Below are 20893 nucleotides of genomic sequence, written 5' to 3'. Positions count from 1 at the left end.
GGGTGATATCTGTGGTACAGAGTTTGGGGTGGGGTCGGTGGGCAGCCAGGACCCATTTGAGGAGCCCAGGCTAGAAAGAAGTGGAGGAGCAGAGGGTCTGTGCAGAGTGCCAGGATACCTCAGCATAAGGGGAACAGAGGGGATCACAGGAGGGGGCCAGCAAAAGGGGCCTGAAACCAAGGGACAGGGACAGGGTCCTCAAGAAGGGCATCCAGGGGCTCAAGAAAGGAGCTGGGCCCAGTAATGGAGAGCCAAGAGCTAGCACCTGGGCCTAGGTGAATGAAAGGGACATGGTTGTTTGTGGGAGCTCTTATACCTCTGCAGCCTGGGTAGAGCAGACTGGCTCCTCCAGGCAAGATACCCCTCCCACCTGGGTTTGTAGGGGGGAGCTCCTATACAGGTGCAGCCAGGGTAACAAGGACTCACCCTTCCAGGCGGGAGACCCCTTTCACCTGGATGTCTGAGGGAATTCACATACCTCCACATGCAGGGTAGAGGGTACCCGCGCCTCCAGGCGGGGGGCCCCACCCACCTGGGTGTCTGGGGGATCTTGTATAAGGCCACAGCCAGGTTAGCGGGGACTCGCCTCTCCAGGTGAAGACCCCTCCGGGGGAGAGACCCCTCCCACCTGGGTGTTGCGGAAGCTCCTGTACCTCCGCAGCCAGGGTAGAGGGGACTTGCCCCTATAGGCGGGAGACCCCTCCCACCAGGGTGTCTGGGGGAGCTCCTATACTGCGACAGCCAGGATAGAGGGTTTTGCCCCTGCAGGAGGAAGACCACTCCCACCTGGGTGTCCAGGGAGCCCTTAAAGTCACCAGCCAAAGTAGAGGGGACTCGTCCTTCCAGACAGGAGACCCCTCCCACCTGGGTGTCAGGGAAAGCTGCAATACTCCTGCAGCCAGGATAGAGGGGACTCACTCCTCCAGTCAAGAGAACCCTCTAACCTGGGTGTTTCGGAAGCTCCTGTACCTCCGCAGCCAGGGTAGAGGAGGCTCGCCCCTACAGGCGGGAGATCCCTTTCACCAGGGTGTGTGGGGCGGGGGGAACTCCTATACTGCCACAGCTAGGGTAGAGGAGTTCGCCCCTGCAGGCGGGAGACCCCTCCCACCTGGGTGTCCAGGGAGCTCTTATAGGGCACCAGCCAAAGTAGAGGGGACACGCCCCTGCAGGCGGTAGACCCCTCCCACCTGTGGCTCAGGGCTAAGTTGTATATCGCCTTAGCCAGGGTCGAGGGGAATTGCCCCTCCATGCGGGAGACCCTTCCCACCTGGGTGTCTGGGGGAGCTTGTATACCGCCGAAGCCAGGGTACAGGGGACTTGTTGCTCCAGGCGGGAGACCCCTCCCACCTGGTTGTGTGTGTGTGGGGGGGAAGCTCCAATACCGCCTCAGCCAGGGAGACCCCTCCCACCAGTGTGTCCAGGGAGCTCTTACATCACCACCAAAGTAGAGGAGACTCGCCCCTCAAGGCAGGAGACCCCTCCCACCTGGGTGTCCTGGGAGTTCTTATATGGCACCAGCCAAAGTAGAGGAGAATCACCCCACCAGGCGGTAGACCCCTCCCCCTGGGTATCTGGGTGAGCTTGTATACCTCCTCATCATGATACAGGGGACTCGCGGGAGACCCCTCCCCCCTGGGTGTCGCGGGGTTGGGGGGCGGCGGGGAGCTCCTATACCACTGCAGCTAGGGTTGAGGGGAATCGCCCTTCCAGGAGGGAAACCCCTCCCGCCTGGGTGTTCAGGGGGAGCTCCTTTACCGCCAGCCAGTGTGGGGGGGACTCGCCCCTCCAGTCAAGAGACCACTCTCACCTGGGTGTCAGGGGAGCTCCTATCTGCAACATCCATGGTAGAACGAACTCACCACTCTAGGCGGGAAACCCCTCCCACCTGGGTGTAAACGTGGGGGTGGGGGGGAGGCTCATATACCTCAGCAGCCAGGGTAACAAGGACTCGCCCCTCCATGGGAGATACCCCTCCCATCTGGGTGTCAGGGGAGCTCCTATACCTTCGCAGCCAGGGTAAAGGGGAATCGGCCCTCCAGTTGGGAGACCCTCCCACCAGGGTGCGTGGGGGGGGGGGGAGCTCCTATACCACTACATTCAGGGCAGAGGGTTTCATCCCTGCAGGCGGGAGACCCCTCCCACCTGGGTGTCCAGGGAGCTTTGATAGGGCACCAGCCAAAGTAGAGAGGTTCGCCCTTCCAGGCGGGAGACCCCCCCCCCCCCGCAACTTGGGTTTCCGGGGGAGCTTGTATACCGCAGCAGCCAGCTTAGAAGGGACTTGCCCCTCCATGCGGGAGATCCCTCTTACCTGGGTGTCTGGAGGAGCTTGTATACCGCAGCAGCCAGTGTAGAGAGGACTCCTAACACCAGGCCGGAGCCCCCCCCCCCCTTGGTTGTTGATGGATCTCATATACTGCTGCAGCCAGGGGAGAGGGGACTTGCACCTCCAGACGGGAGACCCCTCCCACCTGGGTGTTGGGGGAAGCTCGAATACCTCTGCAGCCAGGGTAGAGGGGACTCACCTCCCCAGTCAAGAGACCCTTCTAATGTGAGCGTCGGGGGTGCTCCTATACCGCCTCAGCCAGAATAGAGGGGACTTTCCCCTCCACGCGGGAGACCCTCCCACCTGGGTGTCTGGTGGAGCTCATACACCGCCGCAGCCAGGGTAGAGGAGACTCGCCACTCTGGGCGGTAGACCCCTCCCACATGGGTGTTTAGGGGAGCTTGTACACTGCTGCAGCTAGGGTAGAGCGGTCATCCCTCCAGGCGGAAGACCCCTCCCACGTGGGTGTCCAGTGGAGCTCCTATACCACCACAGCCAAGGTAGAGCGGACTGAACCCTCCAGGAGGGGGGACCCCTCCCACCTAGGTGTTATGGGAGCTGGTATACCCCAGCAGCCCTAGTAGAGGCAATTCGTTCCTCCAGGCAGGAGTCCCCTCCAACATGGGTGGGGGGGGGGGTCTCATATACTGCTGCAGCCAGGGTAGCAGGGACTCGCCCCTCCAGTTGGGAGAACCCTCCCACCTGTTTGATAGGGGGAGCTTGAATACCGCTGCAGCCAGGGTAGAGGAAACTCGCCCCTATAGGAGGGAGACCCCTCCCACCAGGGTGTCTCGTATACTGCCACAGCCAGAGTAGAGGGGTTCGCTCCTGCAGGCAGAAGACTCCTCCCACCTGGATGTCCAGAGAGCCCTTATAGGGCACCAGCCAAAGTAGAGGGGACTCGTCCTTCCAAGCGGGAGACCCCTCCCACCTGGGTGTCAGGGGAAGCTCCAATACTGCTGCAGCCAGGGTAGAGGGGACTCGCCCCTCCAGTCAAGAGATCCCTCTAACCTGGGTGTGGGGGGAGCACCTATACCGCCACAGCCAAGGTAGCGGAGACTTGCCCATCCAGGCAGGACACCTTCCCACCTGGGTATCCTGTGGAGCTTATATACAACCTTAGCCAGCTTAGAAGGGAATCGCCCCTCCTGGCGGCAGACGCCTTCCACCTGGGAGCTCTAATACCACCAAAACTAGGGTAGAGGGTACTTGCCCCACCAGGCAGGAGACTCCTCCCACCAGGTGTCAGGGAGAGCTCATATAGCAACACCCATGGTAGAGGGGACTCACCTCTCCGGTCGGGAGACCCCTCCCACCTGGGTGGGCGGGGGGCTCATATACCGCTGCAGCCAGGGTAGCGGGGACTCGCCCCTCCATGCAGGAGACCCCTCCCACCTGGGTGTCGCGGGGAGCATGTATACCACCTTAGCCAGGTTACAAAGGACTCGCCCCTCTAGGCTAGGGACCCCTCCCATATTGGTGTCTGGGGGAGCTTGTATTCCCCTGCAGCCAGGGTAGAGGGAACTCGCCCCTCCAGGTGGGAGACCCCTCTCATCTCGGTGTCGGGGAGCTCAATTACCACCGCAGCTAGGGTAAAGGAGACTCGCTCTCCACGCGGGAGACCCCTTCCACCTGGGTATCAGGGGGAGCTCCTATACCGCTACAGCCAGGGACTCCCCGCACCAGGCGAAAGACCCCTCTCACCTGGGTGTCGGGGAGCTCGATTACCGCCGCAGCCATGGTAGAGGAGACTCATCCCTCCAGGCGGGAGACCCCTCCCACCAGGGTGTCAGGGGGAGCTCTTATACCTCTGCAGCCAGGGTAGAGGGGACTTGCTCCTCTAGGCGAGAGACCCCTCCCACAGTGATGTCAGGGCGAACTTGTATTATGCCTTAGCCAGGGTATAGGTGACTCACCCCTCTAGGCGGGAGACCCCTCCTACCTAGGTGTGTGTGTGGGGGGGGGGGATAGTATACAATAGCAGCTGGGTAGAATGGTCTGGCCCCTCCAGGAGGGAGAACAGTTTCACTTGGGTGTTGGGGGGGGGGAGCTCCTATCCCACCGCAGCCAGGATAGAGGGAAATCGCCCCTTCAGGCGCGAGACCCCTCTCATCCCGGTATGGGGTGGCAGCTCGTATACCGCCACAGCCAGGGTAGAGGGGACTCACCACTGCACGCGGAAGACCCCTCCCAGCTGGTTGTCCTGGGAACTCTTGTAAGGCATCAGCCAAAGTAGAGGGGACTCGCCCCTCCAAGCGGGAGACCTATCCCACGTGGTGTCCGGAGGAGCTTGTATTCCTCTGAAACCAGGGTAGAGGGGACTTGCACCTCCAATCGGGAGACCCCTCCCACCTGTGTTTTGGAGGAGCTTGTATACCACCAGGGTGGAGGGGAATCGCCCCTCCAGGCATGAGACCCTCCCTTCTTGGTCTTGAAGGGGGAGCTCGTGTACCACCGCATCCAGGATAGCGGGGACTCGCCCCACTAGGCGGGAGACCCCTCACACCTGGATGTCAGGGGAGCTCATATGCCACCTCAGGCAGGATAGAGGGGACTCACCACTCCAGGAAGGAGACACCACCCACCTGGGTGTACAGGGGAGCTTATATACTGTCGCAGCCAGGGTAGAGGGGAATTGCCCCTCCAAGCGGGCGACCCCTCCCACCTGGAGGGGGAGTTCATATACCGCTACAGCCAGGAGAGTGGGGACTGACCTCTACAGGTGGGAGAGACCTCCCACCTGGGTGTCCAGCAGAGCTCCTATACCTCCGCAGCCAGGGTAGAGGGGACTAGCCCCTCCACTCGGATGACCCATCCCATATGGGTGTTGGTGGGAGCTCGAATAACTCCGCAGTCAGGGTACAGGGGACTCGCCCCTACAGGAGGGGGACCCTCCCACCTGGGTGCCAGGGAGAGCTCCTATACTGCCACAGCCAGGGTAGAGAGGTTCGCCTCTTTAGGTGGGAGACTCCTCCAACCTGGGTGTTCCTGGAGCTCTTATAGAGCACCAGCCAGGGTAGAAGGGACTCGCGACTCCAGCTGGAGACCCCTCTTACCTGAGTGGGGGGGGGCTTGCATACCGCCTTAGCCAGGGTAGAGATGACTTGCCCCTCCAGGCGAAAGTTCCCTCCCACCTGGGTGTCTGGAGAGCATGTACACAGCAGCAGCCAGGGTAGGGGGGACTCTCCCCTCCAGCCAGGACACCCTTCCCACTGGAGTGTCAGGGGAGCTCCTTAGCGCCACAGCCAGGGTAGAGTGGATTCACCCCTCCAAAGAGAGAGACCTCTCCCACCTAGGTGTAGTCTCCCTCCCAAGCCAGGGTAGAAGGGTATAGCCTCTCCATGAGGGAGACTCCTCCGACTTCGGTGTCTGGAGGAAGCTCTTACATCCCCGAATCCAGGGTAGGGGGGCTCGCCCCTCTAGGTGGGACACCCCTAGGCGGGACATCCCTCCCAACTGGGTGTCGAGGAGAGCTCATATACCACTGCAGGCAGGTTAGAGTGGACTCGCCCCTCCAGGCGGGAGACCCCTCCCTCCTGAGTGTCTGGGGGAGCTCCTATACCGCGGCAACCATGGTAAAGGTGCTCGCCCCTCCAGCAAGAGACCCCTCCCACCTGGGTATGGCTGGGGTGGGGGGGCTCGTATACCACAGCAGACAAGATAGAGTGGACACGCCCTTCAAAGCGGAAGACCCCTCCCACCTGTGTGTCGTGGGGAGCTTGTATACCACCTTAGCCAGGGTAGAGCCGACTTGCCCCTCCAGACAGGAGATCTCTCCCACCTGGGTGTCAGGCAAAGCTCCTATACTGCAGCAGCCAGGGTACCAGGGACTTGCCCCTCCAGGCGGAGACCCCTCCCACCCGGGTGTCCTGGGGAGCTCCAATACTGCTGCAGCAGGGTAGAAGGGATTCTAGCCTCCTGGCGGGAGACTCCTCCCAATTGGGTGTCAGGAGAGCTCCTGTACCACCGCAGCCAGGGTAGAAGGGACTCGTCCCTCCAGGCAGAACACACATCTCACCAGTTTTTCAGGGGGAGCTCTTATACTCCGCAGCCAGGGTAGAAGGGACTCACCCCTCCAGTCCAGAGACTTCCCACCTGGGTGTCAGAAGGAGGTCCTTAACTGCCACACCAGTGTAGAGGGAACTCATGCCTTCAGGCGGGAGACCCCTCCCACCTGGCTGTCAGGGAAAGCTAGTATAACACTTCAGCCAGGGAAAGGGGGACTGGCCCTTCAGTCGGGAGACCCCTCTCACCTGCGTGTCACAGGGAGCTTGTAGACCACCTTAGCCCGGGTAGAGGTGAATTCGCACCTCCAGGTGGGAGATCCCTCCTTCCTGGGTGTCCGTGAGCTTGATACTGCATTAGCCAGAGTGGAGGGTACTAGCTCCTCCAAGCAGGAGACTCTTCCTATCTTGCTATGGAGGGTGGGGGGGGAGACGAGTTCCTATACCGCTGCAGCCAGGAGAGAGGGGACTCGCCCCACTAGGCGGGAGACCCCTAAACCCTGGTTGTCAGGGGAGCTCATATACCGTAGAGGCAGGGAAAAGGGGACTCGCCACTCCAGGCGGGAGAACCCTACCACCTGTGTGTTGGGGGGGAGGGAAGCTCTTATACCACTATTGCAGGGTAGTGAGGACTCACTCTCCAGAAAAGAAACCCCTCCCACCTGGGTGTCCTGGGGAGCTTGTATACCACCTTAGCCAGGGTAGAGAGGACTCGCCACTCTAGGCGGGAGACCTCTCCCATCAGGATGTCAGGGGGGAGCTCCTATACCGTTGAAGCCAGGGTATAGGGTATATGCCACTCCAGGCGGGAGATCCATCCCACCCGGGTGTTAAAGGGAGCTCTTATACAGCTGCAGCCAGGGTACAAAGAACTCGCCCCTCCAAGCTGGAGACGCCTCCCACTTGGGTGTTGGAGGGGGCTAGTTTACCCCCACAGCCAGGGTAGAGGGAACTCGCCCCTCCAGGCTGGAGATCCCTCCCACCTGGGTGTCAGGGTCGGGGAGCTCTTATACTATTGCAGAAAGGGTAGTGGGGACTCGCCTATCCAGACAGAAAACCCCTCCCACCTGGGTGTCGCAGGGAGTTTGTATTCTACCTTAGCCAGGGTAGAGAAGACTCGTCCCCGCAGGAGGGAAACGCTCTTAAACCACAGCAGCCAGTGTTGAGGGGAATCACCCTCCAGGTGGAAGACCCCTCCCACCTGGGTGTTGCAAGGAGCTTTAAACCAAGTTAGCCAGGGTGGAGGGGACTGAAGATGCGAATGCCCTCTACCCTGGCTGTGGTGGTATATGAGCTTCCCCAGAAACCGAGGTGAGTGGGGTCTCCCACCTGGTTGTGGCTGTTTTGAATTCCCCCAACACTCAGGTGTAAGGGGTCTCCCGCCTATAGGGGAGAGTGCCCTCTACCGTTGCCGCTGAAGTATAGGAGCTCCCCACAAAACCCAGGTGGGAGGTGTCTCCTGCATAGAGGAGGGAGTCCCTCTACCCTGGCTGCTGGGCTTTAGGAGCTCCCCCGAAACCCAGGTGGGAGTGGTCTTCCGTCTGGAAGGGCGAGTCCCCTCTCTACTGGCTCAGGCGGTATATGGGGAGAAAGGGAAGTGAGGGGAACGGGTAGTGCAGGAAGAGGAGGGATCATGGCCCAGATTCACTGCAGGGTATCAGGATTGAAGGGCAGGGCCCAGGCTGAAGGAGGCCAAAGCCGCCAGGAAAGGGTCACTGCTACATTTTCCCAAAGGAAGACTGCAGGGCCAAACATCCCAATTCCATCTCCTGGCTCTGGTGAGCATCCTGGGAAAGGGATCTAGAAAAGGAGCCCAGCAGGGACAAGGACAACAGGAGGGCCAAATGAGGGCACAGCGTGAAGTGCTGGAAGAAGGGTGTTTTGTGGGGTACAGGTCAGGACCGAAAGGAGCCCAGGCTAGGGACCTATGGGGGGCCCAGGCTAGGGGAGAGCAGGGAAGGGCCGGGCCAGGTAGGCAGGGGCTGCACTAGGGTTCTGAGATACAGGGAAGACAAGGGGAGTGGGGAAGCAGCCCCAGCGAGACCCACAGTTCAAGCCCAGTGAAGCATAGAGCAAGAAGGACCCCCAGAGGCTCAAGAGAGGAGCCAGTCCAGGGAATGGAGAGCCAAGGGCCAGCGCTGGGGCAAGGGGCTCAGGACAGTGGACAGGGCTGGGGAGGGAAGGCAGGGGAGCCAGCAGTGGGGAAGCAGGCTCGAGGCCCAGCGCCATTGCCAGGTGTCAGGGATCCTGGTGCTGCCCCAAGGGCCTAGGGAGAGCAAGTAGCCCATTTGAGGGTCAGGGTTCTGTTTCCCATAAGGCGCCCTGGCCCAGATGAGGATCAAGGGCCCGGGACCAGGCCAAAGGGCCTGGCAAGGGACAGGGGCCAGGAGGAGTGCGATGTGAGGGCACAGTGGGGGGTCGCAGTGGGTGCAGAGAGGGGCAAGAGCCAGGACCCAGTCAAGGAGCCCAGGTAAGGGACTGACCCTACCAAAATGTATTAGGGACCCAATGGTCAGGAAAAAGCGGTAGGAGAAGGGGAGTTAGGATTGGCACTAGGATAAGGAGACAGAGGGCTGTGCACAGGGCACAGATGGGAGCAAGCTTGCAGGCCAAATCAAAGGGCACCCAGGTCAGACACGACAGGAAGAGAGACCACAGAAAGCAACCCAACTCGAGTAATGCAGTAAGGAGGTCAGGCTGGCAGCCAGGCCAGGGGACTGTAGGGTGAAGGGTCAGAGTAAGGAATAGCTGGGTTTGCTTAGGGACAACTTGCAAGGCTAGAGGGAAGGAGAGGGAAGGCAGGGGATCGCCCAGGACAAGGTCATCACTCGGCCCATGTCCACTGCCAGTTGTCAAGTTTGGACAGCAAAGGGGGCCCAGGCGTGGGGCAGGGCTGTATTGCCCATAGGGATCCTTCAAGGCCCAGAGGCCAGCCAATTCCACTCCCCTGCCCCAGGTGAGTAGATCCTCAGAGAGAGAGAGACTAGGTCCAAAGGAGGGCAATGAGAGGGATACCTTTGGTCCAGTGTTAGAGTCTGTAAACAAGTCCAGATAGCACCTGGCATTTTGCCAGAGGTAGTGGTTTGTGAAGTTATGCCAGTGAGCCATTAAGTGTGGAGATTCCTTATTGGTTGACTGCTGTATCTAGTTTATGTTAATTAAGATAAGCAGTGTGGAATGTATAAATACTGCTTCTGTCCTACAGTAAACGGCTCCCACTCCTGCTGTATCAATGTACACAAGTTGTTCGCCACCCCCCTCCCCCCCCCCCCCGTTAGTTTGCTGCAGCTGGACTGCGGCAGTCCGGGATTGGGGGGATGTCCGTGGGGAGCCAGCAACCATTGGAGGAGACCAGGCTAGGGAGAAGCAGGGGGAGGGCAGGGTCCTGGTAATGACAAAATATCACACTACAAGGGGAACAGAGGGGAGGGACAGGAGGGGAGGCAAGCAAGGGGCCTGAAATCAAGGAACAGGGACAGGGTCCTCAAGAAGGGCGCCTGGGGGCTCCATTCAAGAAGCCAAGCCCAAGAATGGGGAGCCAAGTGCCAGGACCCGGTCCTGGATCCTATGAAAACAGACAGGGCTGGGGAGGGGAGAAAGGGGAGCAAGGGTAGTGGGTGGCGCAGGGAGAGGAGGGCTCAAGGCCAAGGTTCACTGCTGGATGTCAGGATTGAGGAGCAGGGCCTGGGCAGAGAGAGTCCAAAGTCCCAGGCAAGGGGCACAGCTATGTTTTCCCAAAGGGAGCCCACAGGGCCAAACACCCAGTTTCAGTCCCCTGGCTCTAGTGAGCATCCTGGGAAAGGGATCTTGAAAAGGGTCCCAGCATGAACAGGGACAACAGGAGGGATGAAGGAGGGTACAACGTGAAAGGCCAGAGGAAGGGTGCTGATGGGGTGCAGGCCAGGACTCCAGAAAGGAGCCCAGGCTAGGTACCAACAGGAGGGCCCAGGCCAGGAAAGGGCAGGGAAGGGCGGGGCTGGGCAGTCCGGTGACAGTAGGATTCTGATGTTCAGGGAAGCCAAAGGGAGTAGGGTACTGGCCCCAGTGAGGCCCGCAGTCCAAGCCCAGGGAAGCACGGAGCAAGAAGGACCCCCAGAGGCTCAAGCGAAGAGGCAGCCCAGGGAATGGAGATCTAAGGGCCAGGGCTTGGGCAGGGGGCTCAGGGCAGTGGACAAGACTTTGGAGGGATGGCAGGGGATCCGACAGGGGGAAGGCAGGCTCCTGGTCCACGGCGACTGCCAGGTGTCCGGATTCTGGGTGCAGGACTAAAGGCCCAGAGAGAGCAAGGGGCCCAGGCAAGGGATAGGACTCAGTTTCGCATAAGGCGCTCTGGCCCAGATGAGAATCCAGGGACAGGGACCTGGCAAAGAAGGCCTGGCAAATGAAGAGGGCCAGGAGGAGGGCGATGAAAGGGCACGGTGGGGGGTCGTGGAGGGTGCACTGTAGGGAAAGAGCCATGACCCAAGACAGACCCCCAGGCAAGGGACCCACCCAATGGATTGTGATGAGGGACCCAAGGAGCAGGAGACCTGCAAGCGCCAGGAAAAAGCACAAGGGGAAGGGAGGTAGGGGCTGCGCGAGGACCAGGAGACAGAGGGAAGCGCAAGGGGCACTTAGGTGAGCCCGCTGGGGGGCCCAAGTTAGGGGCCCCCAGGTCAGTTGCAACACAAAGAGACTCCATGCTATGCCAAGGGACATGAGGAACAGGGTCAGGGGCTCAGGCGAGCGCCCAGGCCTGGAGACTGGAGCACAAAGGGTCAGGGTGTGGGTTAGGAAGGGCTGGATTGGGGTAGGGGCAGCATGCAAGGCCAGAGGGCAGGGGAGGGAAGGGAGGAGATCACTCAGGGCTGGGTTGGAGAAAGTCCCATGTTAACTGCCAGGCCTCAAGGTACAGGCAGTGAAGGCGACTCGGGTGACTGGCAGGGCTGTGTTTCTCAAAGGGAGCATTCAGGGTGCATAGACCAGCCAAATCCGCTCCTCTGCCCCAGGTGAGTAGATCCTCAGAGAGGAACCTGGACCAATGAGGGGTAAAAGAGGGTACTGTGAGGGGATACCTGGCGTGCGGAGGTTGGGGGGTTCGGTGGGCTGCAGGACCCTTTTGAGGAGCCTACACTAGAGCGAAGCAGGGGTGGAGGAGGCTCCGGGCAGTGCCAGGATACCACAGCATGAGGGGATCAGAGGGGAGGTACAGGAGGGGGCTGGCAAAAGGGGACTGAAACCAAGAGACAGGGTCAGGGTCCTCGAGAAGGGTGGCCGGGGGCTCAGGCAAGGAGCCGGGCCCAGTAATGGAGAGACAAGTGCTAGCACCTGGGCCTCAGTGAATGAAAAGAAACATGGAGGGGGAGCAGCAGGAGGGGAGAAAGTGGAGTGGGTGGCACAGGGGGAGAAGGGCTCAAGGCCCAGAGCCACTGCAGGTGTCAGAGGTCGGGAGCAGGGCCCCAGCTGAGGGAGGCCAAAGGGCTAAAGCAGAAGTTCAGGGGGGCTACGTTTTTCCAGAGGGAGCCCCCAGGGCCAAGAGGCCAAATGAATTCGCCTGGCCCAGGTGAGCATCCTGGGAAGGGCATCAGGAGAGCGGGCGTGGCAGAGACACAAAGGACAGGAGGGCTGAAGCAGGGTACAGCCTGAAGCAGCGCAGGAGGGTGTGGGTGGGGTGGGGGCCAGGACCCCAGCAAGGAGCCCAGGCAAGGGACCTAGAAGAGGGCCCAGGCCAGGGTAGAGCAGGGAACGCCAGGCCAGGAAGGCAGGGCTGCAGTAGGGTACTGAGGTACAGGAAAGCTAAGGGGAGCAGGGAAGTGGCCCCATCGAGGGGACCTCAGACAATGCCCAGAAAAGCAGTGAGCAAGAAGGGCCACCAGAGGCTGAAGCGAGGATCCAGGCCTGGAAACAGAGAGCCAAGGGGAAGGGCTTGGGCAGGGGCTCAGGACACTGGACAAGTTTGGGGAGGGAAGGCATGGGATCCAGCAGGGAGCAGTCAGGCTCCAGTCCCAGGGCCACCTCCAGGTGTCAGGGTTCCTGGTGGAGGACCCAGCACCCAGGGAGAGCAAAGGGCCCAGGCGATGGGCAGAGCTCTGTTTCCCATAAGGTGCCCTGGCTCATATTTGAATCCAGGGCCAGGGACCTGGCAAGGGAGGCCAGACACGGAAAGGGGGCCAGGAGGAGGGGGATGAAAGGGCACAGTGGGGGGTCATGGTGGGTGAACTGTAGGGTGAGAGCCATGACCCAAGACAGACCCCCAGGCAAGGGACCCAGCCAACCAATTGTGATGAGGGACCCAGGGGGCAGGAGACCTGCAAGCGCCAGGAAAAAGCACAATGGGAAGGGAGGTAAGGGCTGCGGGAGGACCAGGAGACAGAGGGAAGCACAAGGAGCACCTAGGTGAGCCCGCTGGGGGGCCCAAATAAGGGGTCCCCAGGTCAGACCCAACACAAGGAGACTCCATGCTATGTCAAGGGACATGAGGAACAGGGTCAGGGGCTCAGGAGAGCGCCCAGGCCTGGAGACTGGAGCACAAAGGGTCAGGGTTAGGGAGGGCTGGGTTGGGGTAGGGGCAGCATGCAAGGCCAGAGGGCAGGGGAAGGAAGGGAGGAGATCACTCAGGGCTGGGTTGGAGAAAGTCCCATGTTAACTGCCAGGCCTCAAGGTACAGGCAGTGAAGGCGACTCAGGTGACTGGCAGGGCTGTGTTTCCCACAGGCAGAATTCAGGGTGCAGAGACCAGCCAAATCCGCTCCTCTGCCCCAGGTGAGTAGATCCTCAGAGAGGGACCTGGACCAATGGAGGGTAAAAGAGGGTACTGTTTGGGGATATCTGGCTTGTGCAGGTTGGTGGGGGAGCTCTTATATGGCGCCAGCCAAAGTAGAGTGGACTCTTGCCCTTCCAGGCGGGAGACCCCTTTCACCTGGGTGTGGGGAGCTTGTATATCGCTGCAGCCAGGATACAGGGGACACGCCTGGCAAGGTGAGAGACCCCTCCTACCTGTGTGTCAGGGTAGCTTGTATATCGCCACAGCCAGGGTAGAGTGGATTCACCCCTTCAGGCGGGAGACCCCCCCCGCCCACGTGGGTGTCAGGAGGAGCTCTTTTACTGCCTCAGCCAGGGTAGAGGGGACTCGCCCCTCCAGGCGTGAGACTCCTTCCACTTGGGTTTCCGGGGGAGCACCTATACAGCCACAGGCAGGGTAGAGGGGACTCTACCTTCCAGGCTGGAGACTCCTCACACCTGGTTGTCAGGGGAACTCCTATTCCTCAGAAGCCCGGGTAGAGGGGACTCGCCCCTCCAGGCGGGAGACCCTTGCCACCTGGATTAAGGGATGAAGCTTTTATACCCCTGCAGCCAGAGTAGTGGGGATTTGCTCCTCCAAGCAGTAGACCCCTCCCACCTGGGTGTCAGGGGGAGATCTTATACCACTGCAGCCATGGTAGAGGGTACTTTCCCCTTCAAGCGGGAGCCCCCTCCCACCTGGATGGCTGGGGAGCTCCTATACCACCGCAGGCGAGGTAGAGGGAACTCTCCCCTCCAGATGGGAGACCCCTTCCATCTGTGTATCCTGGGGAGCTCCTATGACACTGCAGCCAGGGTAAAGCGGACTTGCCCTTCCAGTCGGGAGACCCCCTCCCACGTCGGTGTCTGGGTGAGCTCTTATACCTCCGCAGCCAGGGTGGAGGGGACTCGCCCCTCCAATCGCGAGGCCCCTCCCACCTGGGTGTCCAGGGGAGCTTGATTACTTCAGCAGCCAGGGTAGAGGGGACTCGCTCCTACAGGCGGGAGTCCCCTCCCACCTGGGAGTCAGAGGGAGCTCCAATACTGCCACAGCCATGGTAGAGGGAACACGCCCCTACAGGCGGAAGACCCCTCCCACCTGGGTGTACTAGGAGCTCTTATAAGGCAAGAGCTAAAATAGAGGGACTCGCCGGTCCAGGCGGCATACTTCTCCCACCTAGGTGTAAGGAGAGCTTGTATACCGCGAAAGGCAGGGTAGAGGGGACTTGCCTGTCCATGTGGAAGACCACTCCCACCTGTGTGTAGGGGGTTGCTTGTACACCACCTTAGCCAAGGTAGAGAAGACTTGCCCCTCCAGGCGGCAGACCCCTCCCACCTGGGTGTCTGGGAGAGCTTGTATACCACTACAGCCAGGGAAGAGGGGACTCATTGCTCCAGGAGGGAGACCCCTCCCACCTGTGTGTAGGGGGGAGCTCCTATACCCCGCAGACAGTGTAGAGGGGACTCGACTCTCCAGTTGGGAGACCCCATATTCTGGGTGTCAGGGGAGCCAGAGCTAAGGAAGTGGGGACTCGCTACAGGTGGAAGATCCCTTCCTCCTAGTTGTCAGCGGAGTTCATATACTGCCATAGCAGGATAGAGGGGACTCGCCACTGGAGGCAGGAGGGGACCTCCTATACCACTGCAGCCAGGGTAGAGGGGACTCGCCTCTCGAGGATGGAGACCCTCCCACCTGGATGCAGGGGGAGAGCCAGGGTGGAGAGGACTCGACCCTCCAGGCGAGAGACCCATCCAACCTGGTTATCAGGGAAAGCTAGTAAATCACTACAGCCAGGGTAGAGGGGACTCCCCACTTCAGGCGGGAGACCCCTCACATCCGGTTATGGGGGGAGCTCCTAAACCAAAGCAGCCAGAATAGAGGGAACTCTCCCCTCCAAGCAGAAGACCCCTCCCACTTGGGTGTCTGGGAGAGCTGATACACCGCCTCACCAGGGTGGAGGGGAGTCACCCCTCTAGGCAAGAGACCCCTCCCACCTGGGGGTCAGGGGAAGCTCCTTAACCTCTGCAGCCAAGATAGAGTGGACTCACCCCTCCAGGCGGAAGACCCTTCCCACCTGGGTGTCAGGTAGAGCTCATATACCCCAGCAGCCAGGGTAGAGGCAACTCGCACCTCCAGGCCAGTAACACCTCCCACCTGGGAATGGGGATAACTCCTATACCGCCTTAGCCAGGGTAGAGGGGACTCGCCCCTCTAGGTGGAAGACCCCTCCTACATGGGTGTATGGCAAGGGTGGGTTCTTATACAGCTGCAGCTGGGGTAGCAGCGACTAGCCCCTCCAGGCAGGAGACCCCTCGTTACTGAGGGTAGGAGGGGGCTCTTATACCCCTGCAGCCAGGGTTGAGGGGACTCGCCCCCTTCAGGCGGGAGACCCTCCCACCTGGGTAATCAGGGGGAGTTACTCTACCGCTGCAGCCACTGTAGAATGGACTCGCCCCTCCAATCGGGAGACCCCTCCCACCTGGGTTTGGCGGGGAGCTTCTATGCTGCCACAGCCGGAGTAGAGCGAACATGCCCCAGTACGCGAAGACCCCTCCCTCCTGGGTGTACTGGGACCTCTTATATAGCAAGAGCTAAAGTAGAGGGGATTCGCACTTCCAGGTTCTTCCATTTACAGCACAAGTTTTCTTAACTCTGTATATAAAGTATGTTCACGCCAAATTATGCCATTATACATGCACTCTCTTTTATTTTTACATTACAATTCTTAATACACATATATACCACAATTTTTCATATCTCTGTTTGTATATAAGGTATGTTGACACCAACTTCAAATCTTCTTACATATATTTTGTATAATGATGACCATCACTTTCCCCCATCCTTGCTATTCCCCTTCCCCTCCCTTTCCCTCCCACCCCTCTTCCCTATCTAGAAATAATCTTCCTCCCATGCTCTCTCTCCCTACCCCACATTGAGTCTCTCCCCCTTATATTAGAGAAAACATTCAGCATTTGTTTGTTTGTTTGTTGGAATTGGCTAACTTCACTTAGCATAATCTTCTCTAACACCATCCATTTACCTGCAAATGCCATGATTTTGTTCTTTTTAGTGCTGAGTAATATTCCATTGTGTATAAATTCCATGTTTTTTTTAATCCATTCATCCACTGAAGGACATCTAGGTTGGCTCCACAGTTTAGCGCTTATGAATTGTGCTTCTATAAACATTGATGTGGCTGTGTCCTTGTAGTATGCTGTTTTTAGGTCCTTTGGGTATAATCTAAGAAGAGGAATAACTGGGCTTTTTTCACCTGCTTTTTCACTTCGTTTTATCTTTGAAGTGTTAGAATTCATTGGGCTTTTTTTGTTTGTTTGATTTTATACATATAATATTATAATTATATAGTATGTAATAATTATAAATAAAATATTATAATGTATAACTATATATTATAATTATAATATTATAATTTACATATATTATAGTATATTATATATTATGTTATAATTATATAATTATATTACACATAAATACATAAATTATATTATGTAAAATTATTATTATATTTATGTAATATGAAATCATTACAAATATATAATCATGCACAATTACATACATAATCATATGTAAATTATAGTTATACATAATATAATTTTATCTAATTATATATTACATATAAAATATATTATGTAATTAGTAATTACTAAATATTACATAATATAACAGTAAATATATAAATTATGCATAATTATATATATAACATAATTATATATTATATTTAGATATAATTGTACATGTAATTATAATATTATATATTATATATAATTATACATAGATAACTTTATATATAATTTTATATATCATTTTTGTTGTTTTTCATCTATTATTTCACTTTGTTTTATCTTTGAAGGGTTTGGGGTTTTTTATTTATTCAATTTTATGCATATAGATAATAGTATAATTTATATATATATATATATATATATATATATATATATATCTCCAAGAGTCAATCAGCACAGATACACACATAATGGAAAAAAGCAAAGACAAAATCTTAATGGAAAACGAAGAGGTTATTTCCTAAGAGGTGGCCAAAACTGTTGATAAGGATGAATATTCACTACCTCTCCCACACCATCTTTCTTTCCCTTTGTTCCTGGACTGTGTACCCCTTAGAGAGAGAGCAAGGGTTGGGGAGTTGTTAAACTGGTCTTCTTGCAGCACCAACCTCTTGCTCTTAGTTGGTGTGCCTGGGCCAGGCCTCTGCACTGTTCTTATGCTGACAGTACTTATCCTGGTCCTGAGAAGAAAATCAAGAAGAAAAAACTTTTTTTAATTTGTTTTAATTAGTTACACATGACAGTACAATGATCTTGATATATCATACATTTGAATCAGATGGGGTATAATTTCTCATTTTTCTGAGTGTACGGGTTGCAGAATCACATTGGTCATGCAGTCATGTATATACATACAGCAATAATAATGTCTATTTTATTCTGCTGTCCTTCCTTTCCTCCCTTCCCCTCCCCTCCCCTCCCATCACTTCTCTCTACCCAATCTAATGTGACACACTTTTTTTTTTCCCTCACATCGTCATACATGTATTCTGTATAACGATGAGGGTCTCCTTCCATCTTCCGTGCAATTCCCCTTCTCCCTCCCTTTCCCTCCCACCTCTGTTTCCTATTTAGTGGTAATCTTCTTCTCATGTTCTTCCTCCCTACCCCATTTTGAGTCACCCCCCTAAGAAGAAACTTTTGAATTTAAAAGATTAGAAGGGGCTTGACCTTTACTGGGCATCCCCTAACTATAGGAGATCTGCTATGCAGAGAAGATGATTATGGAATTGAGAGAGGTCATGACCCCAGTGAAGGTGAAAAAGGAGAAAGACGAGGACAATTTCCTAAGTCAGACATCCAACCAACAAGCACATTCTGAGAACATCAAAGTTGGGACCCCACAGGAGGGGGACTCAGACAGGCCTTGATATATCTGAAGAGGAGGAACCGGTATTGAAACTAAGAACCTACAGTTACTGTTTCCAAAATCTGAGATATGTAATAAAACTGAAAACCCCTCACAATATCAGGAAGAATCCAGAAATTTGACACCCAATGACCTGAATTAAGAGAATCATGTGAAACAGGAAATAGGCAAAGAGATGGAAAATAAAGAGGGAGAAGAAAGATTTGAGACTGTTATAGGGAGCTGCTTCAGAAAACATTCAATCTGAATTTAAAACAATTTAGAGGGCTTTATTGCCTGGCCAGGGATGGTCACCCCTAGAGACAGAAGTTCTGTGGGAGAACAGCAATTTCCTGGCCTGTGTCTTGAGAATTTAAGGATGAAAACTACAGCTCAGGGAGTTTCCTTAGCATCATGTAAGCCAGCCAATCACAGAAGCTAAAACAGTAGTTAGTGTAACCTGAGAGCTCTACAGGACTGGATGAAAACTACAGCTCAGGGAGTTTCCTTAGCATCATGTAAGCAAGCCAATCACAGAAGCTAAAACAGTAGTTAGTGTAACCTGAGAGCTCTACAGGACTGGAATTTTCCAGTTAGCAAGCAAGCAGATTACAGAAGCTGAAAAAGCAGTTAGCAGAGCAGCTCAGACAACTGCATTTTGGGTCTGAGCAGGTGTTAGACAACTCCATCCTGAATTCAAGCAGGGGGGTTATCAGGGGCAAGAATCTATTTGCATTTTGTGGGGTACAAAGTACAGAAAACAATTTTTTTAAATAAGAATACAGCCTTCATTTCAGTTTCTCAGAAACAGATCTTGTAACAGTTTTTTATAGAAGGCAGCAAAATGGCATCTTAGGCCTGGCTATGACAGTTCTGGCATTTTATGTGTAGCATTTGGGGGGAAGACATTAGTCAGAGTGCAAACCTTGTCATGCATCAGCGAATCCACACTGGGGAGAAGCCCTTTGAGTGCCATCAGTGTGGAAAGGCCTTCATTCACAGTGAAAACCTTATTGTGCCTCGGAGAATCCACACTGGACAGAGACCATAAGTTTGCACAAAATGTGGGAAGGCTTCCACACTCAGCTCAAATCTGACTGTACACCAAAAATATCCACTCCTTAGAAAAAATCTTTAAGTGCATTGAATATAAGAAAGCCTTCAGTTAGGGCTGACAACTCTCCAAGCACAAGAAAGTCCACATCATAGAAAAGTGCTACATTTACCCTGGGGAGAAGTCCTTTGCTTGTACTGATTGTGGTAAAGCCTTCACCCATAGTGCAAGTCTTATTGTCCATCAGCAAAGCCATACTGGTGAGAAGCCATATGAGTGCAAAGCATGTGGGAAAGCCTTCAACTGTTTTTCACACCTTATTGTGCACCAGGGAATTCACACTGCAGAGAAACCTTATGACTGCCATGAATATGGAAAGCCTTCAGTCAGCTCTCTTGCCTTATTGTCCATCAGAGAATTCAGAGTGGAGATCTTCCTTGTGTGTGTAATGAGTGGGAAGGCCTTCATGTGTAGTTCATATCTTCACATGTAGTTCATATCCATCTTCAAATGGATTCATCAGAGAATCCATAATGGGGGAAAATTTTACACATGTAACTAATGTGGTAAGGCTTTCATGCAAAGGTCAAGACTTAGTGTGCATCAGAGAATCCACACTGGGGAGAAGCTCTATGACTGTGAGAAGTGTGGTGCAGGTTTTTATTTTATTTTATTTCAAACTCAGTCCTCATGTGACACCAAAAAAAATTAACATATGAACCCATCTTGTTGCATAATGTTATGGACCAAACTATACCTGCCTTGACAAAACTCCATTTTACCCTGAGACTCCATTTGATATAAGAATTCTTCTCCCGTGAGAAAACCCCACCTCTGCCACCTTTTGCTAAACGCACTCTGTTTCTCAATGCATTGTGGTTGAAAAAATGTTTCTTTCATTCTAATACAACGTATTATTAGGAAATGCATTTGTAAGATATTCTCACTTTAATTCCCATTTTTCTTGGGCAGGGGACTGTACCCTGACATGGGTCATTCTGACTCACTTCCTACATCGCCATGGTTTTGACTTATAGTTTGGGGCTATAAAAGTGATATCCTACATTCTGAAAGGGGTCAAGGGGTGCAGAGGTGACTTTCTTGCTGCCCCTTGTCCTGCCAACAAATAAAACTTCCAGGTCTTGCTTCAAGACTGACCTGGTGATTTATTTCAAATGCACCACAACAATAAAAAAGGGTGAGGAAGATCTTCAGCTGCTTGTCATAACATACTACCTGCCAAATTAGACACCTCTTTGCAATTTTCTTTCTTCTTTGTAAAAACATGGTACAGTTTTCAGGAAGGCAGCACAAATAAGAATTTCATAGGTTAATTTAAAGAAACTAAGCAAAGGAAAACTAAGCACACAAAGGCAAGGATTTTGTTTTAACTCCATCCTAAGCAGTTGTTTTGTCTGAAATGGAATGTGGCTTTCTTATGAATGGATCATACAAAGACAGTTGAGCCCATTTGGGAAAAAGTCTTTTTTGCTTAATTTTGTTTTTTAAAACTCTAGTAATTGCTTGAGCAACAGGCAAGTTGTTTTTCCTTTTTGAATTCTGGAGCTTTGACCTTTGTATTGTAGTATTCTGAGTTAAGTGATGACTCATTAAGGAAACCATTTGGGGTAGGCATTCAACAGTGACTCATCTATGAATATAAGCTTTACATTCCCTAGGTAATTTTAAAAAAGAAAAGAAAACTATCTACAGCTCCTAAAATGGGCAGAAATATAAAAAAGCCTTTTCCTTTGTTGTTTATACCTCCTGAATCTTGGTATAGTAAAGCTCTGGGGACTTCCTAGGCATCTCTTCTGA

The sequence above is a fragment of the Spermophilus citellus genome, assembly GCF_964194105.1.
Source record: "Spermophilus citellus genome assembly, chromosome: 6".
Lineage (NCBI taxonomy): Eukaryota > Metazoa > Chordata > Mammalia > Rodentia > Sciuridae > Spermophilus > Spermophilus citellus.
This window is presented reverse-complemented; position numbering follows the sequence as displayed.